We start from the raw sequence: 10,317 nt of genomic DNA, 5'->3' as shown, positions 1-10,317 counted from the left end.
CAGTTCATGAAATCCTAACGGGCACAGCAAAAGAAAGGAAGTTCACACTTCCCACAATTTCTAAAGATAAACCAAAAAGTGCAAAGAAAAAAAAAATCACTGCTATGTACAAGTGCAAACAAACATTTACATTCATCAAAAAAAAAATGACAAAAATGACCTAGGGGAATTCAGTACTGACCTTTATTTAACTGGAGGTGTTGTGGTTATGGAGATTGTCATGGCAATGGGAAACAAAACAATGCATAAATTCCTCAGTGACTTTTCAGTTCATGAAATCTCATTGGGCACAGCAAAAGAAAGGAAGTTCGTACTTCCCAAAATTTCTAAAGATAAACCAAAAAGTGCAAAGAAAAAAAAATCACTGCTATGTACAAGTGCAAACAAACATTTACATTCATCAAAAAAAAAATGACAAAAATGACCTAGGGGAATTCAGTACTGACCTTTATTTAACTGGAGGTGTTGTGGTTATGGAGATTGTCATGGCAATGGGAAACAAAACAATGCATAAATTCCTCAGTGACTTTTCAGTTCATGAAATCTCATTGGGCACAGCAAAAGAAAGGAAGTTCATGTACTTCCCACAATTTCTAATAATGAACCAAAAAGTGCAAAGAAAAAAAAAACAAACAACCCTACTGCTGTATACAAAAGCAAACAAAATTCACACTCATACAAAAACAACAACAACAGAAATGACAAAAATAACCTTGGGAAATGTCATACTGAACTTGAATATATATTTGATATCGTCATAATGTGACATCTCATACCAGTGTATAAAAACTAAAGAGAAATACTAACCAAGTGAAGTAAAAATCAGCTCCTTGAGACAGCTTTGATCTGAAGGTAGTTATGAGTAGACCCACCTGTGATAACCATACTTACTGGCATTTTTGATGATATCTGTTTCAATCGAACTGCCTCTTTGACATTTACTTAAATGTTTCACAGTAAAACCCAAAAACATTCGCCATGTGAAACTCACGCAAATTGGAGCCAACTGTCCTTTTCGCAGCTTGAAACTTTCATAAATCGCCACTGGCATTCACATTGTGTAGACAAACTATTTCTGTGTGCACATTGCTATTGTGAGTCTTGGCTCCTCACAAAATTCCCCAAAGTTTAGTGCATGTGAAACTTTCTTGTTTTACAGTAACTGTTAGGCAAAGATTGGCAAATTTTTGACATTTCATATTTACCTTACTGTAAAACTGATTCTAATTAAATTTCCACTGTAACAAATAGCTCCTTTTAATCAGACTTACTGTAAAACACGATATATTCACTGCTCAAAATTTTCTGGAATTGGAGCTGACAACCTTTTTCGTGGCATGAAATTTTCACGAATTGCCACTGGTGTTCAATGCATGTAGTGTAGACAAGAAATTTTGCGTGCATTTCTATTTCGCGAATCTTGGCACTCGCGAAAATTTACGAAATTCGTGAAATTAAAATGCACGGGAACATTCCTCGTTTTACAGTACTTAAAAACTGTCATGGAACTACCCTTTAAGTGATTTCTATATGGAAGAAAAAGAAAGCATTACTGGATCTATCATCAAACACCTTTTTATCATTCGGATATTAAACAGTTAGTACCTCTCTTAGAATATCACATCTCCCATTAAGCCGAGTGGCTCTTGTTAATGCAGTGAAATTATAGAAAATGAATTCCCAGACAACCACCTTGCAGAAATATATCATGCATTAGCTTAACTGCGATCCCAAAAAGAGTAGAAAAAGTCTCATGGAATCACTATACTTCACACAGTACATGACTGTGTCAATGACTGTAAGTGACTGCAATTCTGTCAGTTTAGAGGCAGAAAGACACTAATGCAGCTGCTGAACAGCTGTGTGGAGTTCAGTTTTTCTGTCTATCACTGAGCACCCTTGTGAGAAAAAAACAACAACAACCAATAATCCAAAACAAGAAGAATTTGGTTGATACAATGTGGAAACTTGCAGTGGAAAAGTCCCAAGCTTTTCATACTGCCTATGAGTTGTTTGGAAGTGTTTGCCCGTACCACCTCAGGAAGAATTATCATTTTTTTATGACAAAGCAATTAAACACAAAAATGATAACAACGTCATGATTCCTTCAGACTTTGGACCATGTTGATGTCCCTACATATGGGCCGTAACGCGAGAAAAGGGCCCTTAGCTCCGCTGCGCACAAACGCCCGAAAACGGCGCGGAAGTCTAACAAAGCAATACGCGCAAAAAAGATCAACTAGCTAACTATGCGCACATATACATTGACGCATCAAAAAGTGATAGGATTTGGAAAAACATGCTGTTTTGAATGTCGTTCGTAATTGGGGCAATTAGGAGTGGAATTTCAGACAAAGGTTTGCATATCCAAATACGTCAGAATATCTTCTTCACTATGGAGGTGAAAACTCATTTTCGGTATATAATGCCCTAAGGGCCCTTTTCTCGCGTCACGGCCCATATGTATGTCTCCCACAATTCATATCATTGTATGGATGATATTGAACCTGTACAACTGGAATTGGAGCCAGTATTCCTTGCCTCATTATGAAGATAGCGTTGGTGGAAAGCACAATATCAAGTTTCCTCAATATTACTGTATGTCAATGTTAGGTCATAAATTTGGCAATATTTTATTTACTCTTGGGTCACAGTGTCAGCATCAAGCCAAGACATGAGCATTCTCTTATTACATACACACACATAGTATGTATGCTTGCTCAGTAGGAATGTTTCGTCTTTTACTGATAGTGAAAGCTACATTGTACATGTAGTGTAGAATGTCACAGCATACATATTGGAAAAAAAAAAGAGAGAAAAAAAAAAGATGAACTGCTTGACTCCTTTCAACACCTCACACTGAAATTTGATACAGATTCTTTTTAAAATTGCTTAACCAAATCAATGTTAAATATTACAGTAGATAGATTACCATCGGTTTGGATGTCATCTTCCTTCTTATAGCTTTACATACAAAGAGTTGCCATGGTGGTACATGATGCTGTAAAGGCATCCATTATATGCTGTAGCATAGAGAATATCAGGCCTAAGTATGTCTTAATAGAGCAGACGTTTCATAGGTTCTCATCATCATATTGGTACAGTTCTGCTCTCATTGTCAGACCTCTAATAATACAATGTTACTAAGATTTGCTGCAGTCAAGAATAAAGTAGGATTTGATATCATCTTGCATTGTATCTCTGGTTCAAGTCTAGCTTTTCTGCGTTACATAGCTTTTCTTTATGAAAACCAGCCCCATCTACATGCTATATACAACCATCTATTTTTCATGCTTTCCATATCAATGCAGAGTCTGACCCTCATTATGTTGTCAGATGATGAACCCTTTGTAGCTGAGAGTTTAGTACAATGTATGCATTATCAGATTTCTTCCTATTCATTTGCTGGTCACGAAGCCCAAATATTGCTCAAATGTGTACAGATGTAGTCTATCAAATCAATGTGATACACACATACATTAATGTGCAGTTTGGAATGGGTTACAGAAAAATGAGAGAAGAAGATTGAATCCTTTCCCAGTGGAACAACAACAACAACCCAAAAAAAGAACCATGAAACAAATACATTTTGTATCTATATCGGACGGAGAAGTATTTTCACATTCCTATTGAGTTAAGTTAGGGAATGGGACCACTGTGGAATGACATGATATTGCATGAATAGATCTCAGGTACCCCTTTAATATTGGGCGTTAGCTCGCTTCAGGTGCGGACCTGAAGTGAGCTAACTCTCAGTATAGAAGGTCGAAAAATAGTTAGTCCGAGCTAAAGTAGTTAGTCTGCTCTAGGGGGGTGGATCAGGTCAGCTTCAGGTCCGAGCTAACTTCAGTATAAAAGGTTCGCGAGTTTAGCCACAGCTAAATTTACTGACCCGTGACCGGAAAGTGTGTACGATGCTTCCAGGTTGCCAATATGTACATTTACTGCTGTTTACTGTTGCCACCGGCGCGCTGTGTATTACACAGTGCATTGGTGTGTTCCCTGTTCGGTATAACTCGCAATGCAATTCTATGAACTAGCAAACGACATGATTAAATCATGAGAAAAAAAAATAGACCAGCTCAGTACGTATACACTATACATATATATATGCCGATGACTGGTTGAATTTCGCGAGTAACGTACCGTATAACGACGGAACTGAATTCATACTCATAAGTAAGCTTGAAAACTGTCACTGAATTTTTGCGCTCGTTGAAAGGACAGCAGGCTGGGGGGGGGGGGGGTGGGCGATAGGTGTGGTCCCGCACGTAACCTTGGGTGGTCGAGAATGGACATATAAAACGACTTCGCCTGAGCTAAAGTTAGCTTGCTTCAGAAGCGAGCTAAAAGTCATGCCCAGCATAAAAGGGGTAAAGAGAGAGGAAAGGTGACTCTATATCACTGTTAGAATTGTTGGCCTTGTTTTGCTGGAAGTCATTGCAGCCCTGGCATCCTTCCTTCCCTCCTGCAATCGGTGGCCGCAAGATACACAAACTGTTCCCATCGACTGTGAATACAATTAAACCCTGTTGTCAAAACAAAAATAGCAGCAACAACAGCAACAAGAAGAGATAGTCAAAAGCATTTTGGCGCTACCATGCAATACTTTATGGTGGCCTGTGTGTACATGTATGCATTGTTAATGATATTTTGAGATCATTTATTGTCAGAGATTGCAAGTTTCCCAACTGGCTGGGAGTGAGAAACTGAAATTTTGGGAAGAAAACGAAAGGGGGGTGGGGGTGGATGGGATAGATAGCCCCCCCCCCCCCCCCATTTTTGAGCTTTTTCATTTTGGAATTCGAAATTGTGAAATTCGGCAAACACTTTATGTATACTTTTTACTTGCATGATTCTCATCTATTTGTTGTGGAGGATGGTACTCCAAGCACCCTTTTGAGCATCTTTTTAAACCCAAATTTGGGTAAAGGGTGAATGAGTCTAAGATGTGTGACTGACATTATTTTTAATAGTAGTTAGGTAGAATTTTTAGAGACCTCTTTGGGTACAGCCATGTACATTACATGTATCCTGTATAAGCCACAGATCTACATCGTGAGGCTTGGAGGGGTAACTATTTGTCCCCCCCCCATCCCCATGTGCTAAATCCCCATATATTCAATACATATGGGACACTGGGTACAGTAAGCATGGGGTTAAATCAGCAATATAGAAAACTTTTAGGTGAATGGTTACATGGCTCTTTCTAATCAGGCTTGTGTTAAAATTCTACAAAGTGCAGAGCAAGATTGGTCCACATATGGATTGTCTAGAGTGCCAACAATACACAAATGGGATAGCCAAGATATTGGATTGACATATGAGTAGTATCAGCTTCCACTCCCTTTTCTAAGAAGAGAAGAGCAGTGTCGTGTTGCAGCTTTCTATGTCGCCATGGTTACGGTGATGTTGTTGCCATCTGGGCATGTCACATTTCCTTGTCGTGGACCGTTGCTCGCATGGATGTTTGTTTTCTTACCTTTGACTTTGTCTCCCTAGCACTGCCCTCTAAATCCGCGGGGAGACAAAAACTTGAAATTCTGAGAAACAGTTCCCAAATTCAAATATCTTACACATGTAGGATGATCCACAGATTTGGTTCTGCAAGGCATGAACTTGTAGCAGCAGAGCTACCAAGTCTCACGCATTTTGAGTGAGACTCAAGCATTTAGGGGTCGTCTCACGATCTCACGCATGACACCCATTTTTCTCAAGCATTGGGCAAAGTCTGCAATTTGGGCCCATAATAAGTAGCATAGCTCAAAGGATTAAAGTGATAGTTACAATTTGAAGGTTATTTTCCTTTTGTCTTTCAAAATAGTAAAAAATAGTCACTTAAGTATGCACCTGATTGCACCATTAAGAGCTAAAAATTGAAAAAGCTCCCTACCGTGGGAGGCCACGGGGGGGGGGGGGGGGGGGGGGGGGGACCGCTCCCACACCCTCGCTTGCGCGCACATTCGCTCGCTGAGATAACGAGTCATGAAAATCTCACTCATAAATTTTTTTTTGAACTTGGCATCCCTGTAGCAGCCATATACCTATGGAAGTTTTGACTTACCAATCTGTGTCTGACAAGTGTCATTTTTTTAACACGGAGAGAAAGTCTTTCCGTAGATTTGGTGAAAGGCAGAAGAAGTTCATTTTACAACGAGTCAATTCATACTTTATTTGTCAAATAAACAAATACCCGACCCCAAGGAAAGATATCTCGAATAATTTTTCCCTTTCACAGCAGTGATGGGTGCAAACCACTTCCATGCTTAGAATGCATACATACCCAATTGTCTGATATGTGCTGAATTTTTTGAAGAACAAGTCAATTTTTCTTGGGTTATCCACAACTTCTTGTTATTATTTGCACTCTACTTAACACTTTACTTCTTAGTCCATCAATGCCACCATAAATCACAGGTACATATCCTTTAAACACACATTCTTGTGACTATAAGAACTCAGCAGGGGCTTTATAAAATGATGGAATGCATTGAGCAACAACTGTCAGTTGTTGGCTTATCCTTCAATGAATGAGGGCATTTATCTATATCTGGAGCATTTGTGGTAATTACTAGGCAGTTTTAATCTCAATGTCCTCGGAGAGAAATAATCAAATCATTACAACATCATCAGTATCAATGTCAATTAAGTACAGCTATCATGCTCAGACATTGTATTCGTGACCTCAGCTTGTGACCTGGCATGAAAAAAAAAAGAGTAGCTAGGAAAATATGAAAGAATGAGTAAAGTAATATGTGGTTGTTGTTTTTTGTCCCCGCCGAACGAGTTCGAGCAGGGGACTATGAAACGGGCTCCGTACGTGTGTGTGTCCGTGTGTCCGTCCGTCTGTCTGTCCGTCCGTCCATCTGTCTGTGCGTCCGTGTGTGATCAAAATGTTCAATTTGCTACTTCTCTGTCATTTATGAGCCAATTTTGATTCTGTTTGCTTTATATGATAGCACTACATGGGAGCTTTGAAACTTCTACACAGAATTTCAGTTGTGACCTTTGACCTTGACCTTTGACCTATATTGTACATTTTGCTTCAAAATGCTACTCCGCCATTTCTAACCCGAGTTCGATTCCGTTTGCTTTATGTGATGGCACTAGGTGAGGGCTTCAAAACTTCTACACAGAATTTTGACCTTTGACTTCTTTGACCTTTGACCTTGATTTTTGACCTATATTGTACATTGGCTACAAAATGCTACTCCTTCGCCATTTCTAACCCGATTTTGATTCCGTTTGCTTTATGTGATGGCACTAGGTGAGGGCTTCAAAACTTCTACACAGAATTTTGACCTTTGACTTCTTTGACCTTTGACCTTGATTTTTGACCTATGTTGTACATTGGCTACAAAATGCTACTCCTTCGCCATTTCTAACCCGATTTTGATTCCGTTTGCTTTTTGTGATGGCACTAGGTGAGGGCTTCAAAACTTCTACACAGAATTTTGACCTTTGACTTCTTTGACCTTTGACCTTGATTTTTGACCTATATTGTACATTGGCTACAAAATGCTACTCCTTTGCCATTTCTAACCCGATTTCGATTCCGTTTGCTTTTTGTGATGGCACTAGGTGAGGGCTTCAAAACTCCTACACAGAATTTTGACCTTTGACCTTTGACCTTGATTTTTTTACCGATATTGTACATTTTGCTACTAAATGCTACTTCCGGCGGGGACATATTTTACGCACCGCGTAATTTCTACTTTTCCTTGTTCTTCTTTTGAACTGTTGAAATATGGAAGTCCGCCAAGGCTGTGGCATGATCAATAGATTTGATGGCAGGTGACCGTAATGGAGGTCACCACTTCCTGAAAACAGGACAATTTAAAAATCTACTATTTATGGAGTATTTTTTAGTCCAATTTTATTGATTCATCAAAATCTACTAACTCATTCTGTCCTTAGAGTGTCGATTGGTAGAGAAAGCCCCATAGCAATGTACACATGCACAGTCCAAAGTCCCTTGCACAGAAAGCTTTAAACATGGAGGGGATTGCCAATGTCATTACTTTTTATAGTTTGAAAACTGAGTTGAAGGAATCCAAGTCATTTGCAAACAAGATAAGTACACTATAATTGTACCTTTAATATCCTTGAAATCCTATAGAATCTATACCGTAGTCCCACTTCTATCTTGATTTCATGATTTTATAAGGTTCCTTTCAACGCCACTTTTTTTTTTTTCCAAGTGTGCAGCTCGCAAATGCTGGCACTGAAAAGTGCTGGTTTGACAAATGGGGTTCAAGTGTGCCCACAGTCACTGGAGCCTTAAAGGACAAGTTCACCTTCATAGACATGTGGGTTGAGTGAATACAGCAATATTAGTAGAACACATCAATGAGAGTTTGAGAAAAATCGGACAATCCGTACAAAAGTTATGAATTTTTGAAGTTTCTGCTCAGTCATGGCTGGATGAGAAGACTACTATAGCTTGTGATGTCATATGAGTACAACTATATGAAGAAAGTATAAAGAAAATTCAAGATATTCTCACTTTTCTCATATAATAAAAGAACACTCGACTTCTCTCTTTCAAAAGTCAGGGGAAATGATATTACCCCTAACATAAGTCAGTAACATGATGAAGAAATGTGCACTTTATTCAAAAAGTCAAGTCTTGTGAAATTCCCTTTTTATTTTCCTTATATTGTTGTACGCATGTGACATCATACACTGTAGTAGTCTTCTCCTCCAGCAGTGATTGCACAGATACTTTAAAAATTCATAAATTTTGAACGTATTGTCGGATTTTCCCCAAACTTTCACTGATGTGTTCTACTAATATTGTTGCCTTCACTCAATCCACATGTATATGAAGGTGAAGTTGTCCTTTAAAGTGCCGAAGTTGGTCAATTGATCTCATTCACTATACCTCTCTTGCTCATGCCTGTAGTACAGTTGGGCAGTTACACTGCCACTGGGTTCAAGTGTTATATTACTTGTGATGTAGACTGTTTTGTTGTAGTGTGCAGTAGTGCTGAAGCAGTAATCATAGAGGCATTGACTCTCAAAAGTCCACATTGAGCTACATTTTTGTTTGAGAAAGAACTTTTTCTTGGCTTTGTTGTTTTTTAACACTCTTTAAACTCAGATTTAATTTTCTTTAAATTAGATTCAGTGTGTTTTAAATGTAAGCATCTATATTAATCTCTATTTATAAATATGACCAAACTACAAACATTTTCTGCAAGTGATGTCAAGGCAAAACATGGACATATCTTTTAATTGATATTTTTTTGAGGATATCCTTTTAGTTTGGTGTTTTCATCATTATGATATATTTATGATCTTACTCTCACAAGTTTGCTTAACCTGTTCTCTCTGAAATATTGAATTGCCATAGACTGCATGGCAGTACACATCAGGGACCTAGAGGTGATATATATGTTACTCTTTTCTTCTTCCTTTTTTTTTTTTTGCTTGGTAGTTGAAGAACAACAAAGTTTTCTAAAATCCTTTCTGACTTGTGATACTTGCTTCAGAGTTCTTGAGGCTACAAATTTCAGTGCCTAGAGTTTAAATCCCAATCCAGCCACTTGAGAATTTGTCTGGAAATAGATCCTATTTGCTCATTTCTCCTGTCCACATACACTGTAGCAGCACTTGGGACAATTCCAGGATGGGTTAACCCTATTCTAACTGGGGGGGGGGGGGGGGGGGGGGGGGTCAAATTGACCCCCCCTCAACGTTTCGCGCCACGATTTCGCAACGCGCAAAGATTTTGCCGCGTCGTTTCACGACTTTTTTCATTGAAGTCTCCCGCATATTTTGAGACCAAATTTGTGACGTCCGGGTACACCGTTTTGAAGTTACATAATGTTTTGCATATGCATGTCAACCAAAAAACAGCTCAAATTCATGATATCGTGTGCAAATCCAATGCAAATTGTGTTTTTTGGTTAAATTGATAGAAATTAGATTATTTCAACTTTTAACCATTGAAATTAATCAATTCTAGTGTAGATAAGCCTGAAAAAGTGCCTGCAACAAATTTTGGCAAAAAACAGTAGAAAACAAAAGGTCGAAAAAACAATGAAATACATAAGAAATTAACAAAACAATAAAAAACAAAAGAAATTGGTTTCGATTGTGCTATTTTTTTACACGAAAATTGTTTGATGTGTCTTGAGGAATTCTGACACAAAAATTTAGCAATCCTCCAGTCTTTTTAATGGAGTTATAGGTGAAAATATGATTTCATGCACAAATTTGCATAATTAATTTATTAAAAATAGAAAGGTAATATTTTTCTATTGTATGACCATGTAATCTTGTAGTTGACATCCAGCTCTATCTTCAGGCAAA

Source organism: Diadema antillarum, unplaced genomic scaffold, assembly GCF_040938485.1.
Source record: "Diadema antillarum isolate AM-2024a unplaced genomic scaffold, OU_Dant_1.0 seq00001373_RagTag, whole genome shotgun sequence".
NCBI classification, from domain to species: Eukaryota; Metazoa; Echinodermata; class Echinoidea; order Diadematoida; family Diadematidae; genus Diadema; species Diadema antillarum.
The sequence above is the reverse complement of the archived record's forward strand: the minus strand, read 5'-3'. Positions refer to the sequence as shown.